Source organism: Rhinopithecus roxellana, chromosome 4 (assembly GCF_007565055.1).
Source record: "Rhinopithecus roxellana isolate Shanxi Qingling chromosome 4, ASM756505v1, whole genome shotgun sequence".
Lineage (NCBI taxonomy): Eukaryota > Metazoa > Chordata > Mammalia > Primates > Cercopithecidae > Rhinopithecus > Rhinopithecus roxellana.
The window spans coordinates 150,991,254-150,994,206 of NC_044552.1; positions in this window are offsets into that span (position 1 = coordinate 150,991,254).

Here is a 2,953-nt window from a genome sequence, read left to right on the forward strand (position 1 = left end):
GTGGGTGCTGGAGCTCAAGGCTGTGCAGGTTAGATAGGCAGGCATTGTCTCACCGGGGACCACAGCCCTTCTCTGCTATCTCTCTGTGAGATCTGCACCTGAAAAGCTGAAATGGGAATGAATGTTTGGAACATAACTTATTGGAAAGGAGGAAACTATGTAGAAAGAAATTCTCACGTGTCTAGGTTAACTTTAATAGGAAAATATGCCCGACCTTCAGGGAAATAGATGTTAGGGGCTGAATGGTGTCCCGTTAAAATTCATATGTCAAAGTCCTAACCCTCGGTATCTCAGAAAGTGATAATATTTAGAGACAAGGATTTTAGACCAGTGATTAAGTTTTAAAGGGCCTTTGGGGTGGGCTATAATCCAGTCTGACTAGTGTCCTTATAAGAAGTTTCAGCTCACAGAGGAAAAGCCATTTGAGGCCTCAGGAGAAACCAACCCTGCCAACACCTTAACCAGCCTCTAAAAATGTGAGACATAAATGTGCTGTTCAAGCCACTCAGTCTGTGGTATTCTGTTAGGGCAACCCCAGCAAACCAACGTTCTAGCATACTTTAGCATATATACTGCATTCACGGAGACCACATTCTCTGTACGTATATCTCCAGAATGCCTGTCATTTGCACACATTACCACAAGTCTTAAAAGGATTTGAAAATACTGTGTTTTCCTGGCCTCATTTAAAATCCAGTCTGTCTGTCCTTAGAAGCAAATCATGTACAATTTGCAAGGTAGTACTTAAGAACCTAAACGTTGAGATTTACATACAGTAAGATCTCATGTATCTAGAAATAATTTAATACTGGGAGGTTCTAACACATTGCCACTATTAACAGACAATTCTGACAAGCGCAGAGAGCTGAATTCCCCACTAAACATATAGAATAATGTTTGCAGTGAGTGGAGAGGAGGACTAACGGCAGACAGTTAAGGTTCAGGAAGAGACGGCCAGAGCCTGAAAGCGAAACCATACAGGGAGAATCAATGGGAACCACTGAAGAACAGCTCCTTCTATCTTAATGTCTCCAAAGAGTGTCAAGTTACCATGGCACCTGTTCTGATGCCCAAGACAGCACGAAAAATGATGTTACCTAATGTACTATATTTAAGAAGAAATACAGTATGTGGTATATTTTAGAAACATTTTTATACATCATAGCTAAAATGTTTAAAACGTTATTCTTAAAGAAGTCAGTTTCATTTATCTGAACATTTAAATTATGCAGAGAAGGTCATTTCCCAGTTTTGGCAAATAAGCAAGATGTTTCTGGGCCAGTTTTCAAGCATGAATCATCTTCTTAGATCACATCAGTGCATTGATCACACCGAAAGAAGTGTCTGGGTAACAACCCCTCTGCTTTGCTTTCTAGAGTCAAACACTAACAGATTTGAAGGACATGAGAAAGCCTGAATACCAGTTTCTCTGGACAGTGGGCCCCTCACTCTGAACCTTGAAGCTGAAAGATAATTCCTACTTCATGTACAGAATGCATTTTTTATTTTGCAAAGCCAAAGCCATGCTTTAAAAATACAGACTTTGAATCTTAAGACATTATTTTGCATTTTAAAGAGAGATATAGTTAAAGCTTATGAGAACAATATAAAGTTTCAAATAACATCATTGTCAGGTTTAAACATATCGGTATTTTTGTAATTCATGACAGTATTTATTTTCCTTTTTTTTTGAGACAGAATCTCACTCTGTCACCCAGGCTGGAGTACAGTGGCATGATCTCAGCTCACTGCAACCTCTGCCTCCTGGGTTCAAGCAATTCTCCTGCCTCAGCCTCCCAAGTAGCTGGGATTATAGGCACCCACCACCACACCTGGCAAATTTTTTGTATTTTTAGTAGAGAGGGGGTTTCATCATGTTGGCCAGGCTGGTCTTGAACTCCTGACCTCAAGTGATCTGCCTGTCTTAGCTTCCCAAAATGCTGGGATTACAGGCATGAGCCACCGTGCCTAGCACATGACAGTACCTTCCTAACACGTGTTTGTATTTTTGTAACACAAGTTGATATTTTTCTAATGTTCATATATTTACATAGCCCTTTAAAACCAGCAGTTCCATGAATTTTCTATATCGTTGAAGAGAGTTGTTAAAATCTGATTCCATCACAAACTTCAGACCCCTTTAAAATCATTATCAGAAGCCAGCATAATTCCAGCTATCCCCTGGCTAATCTGCAGCTCCTTATAACAAAAGTCTTCAGCCACACATTACTCTTCAACCACATTAAAGAAATGGAACAAAACTTCTTTCTACATTGTCTCAGTACAGTTGCTTTCTTTAAAAAAAAAGTATTCTATTTATTTAAAAAATTAAAAACATCTAACATTTTAAACTGTACAATAAATCCCAACTTCATTACAATTCATTAATCAAATCTCTGTTGAGTCCATTTTGTTTGCTGGAACTCCTCCAGGCACTCAGAGCACAGCTGTGAGCAAGATTATTCTAGCTCCTGTCTTCATAGCACTCTCAGCCTAACGGACATTGAGAAAAGAGTCACTCATGACAGAGAACAGCTCCCAGGGAAATAAAAGCAAACTGACACTTTCCTAATGGCCCACTATAACCTGAGCGGCTTTATCCAGTTGGTGACAATTGTCACCAACACTTGTTCTGCCCTTGTCCCCATCTTCCCGAAGTGCTTCCAGGTTGTGAACACTTGAGCTTGTCTTTCCGCCTCCGTTTTACAGGGTCAGACTGTTGCCCGTATCAAAGGGAAATGAGAGAAAACACCAGCCGGCCAATCCTGCTGCTTATAACCAGCAACAGTAAACATTCTGATAGATAAAACGTTTAAACATTTGCCTAAAATGAGTGATGTGTGGGCTTCCGTTTGTTTTTTTCTGTTTTAGTTTTTCAAACCATGCCATCATTTTGTGTTGTGACCAAAAGACACTGTGATCTGTGACCACTTCATGAATATTTCTGAAAATG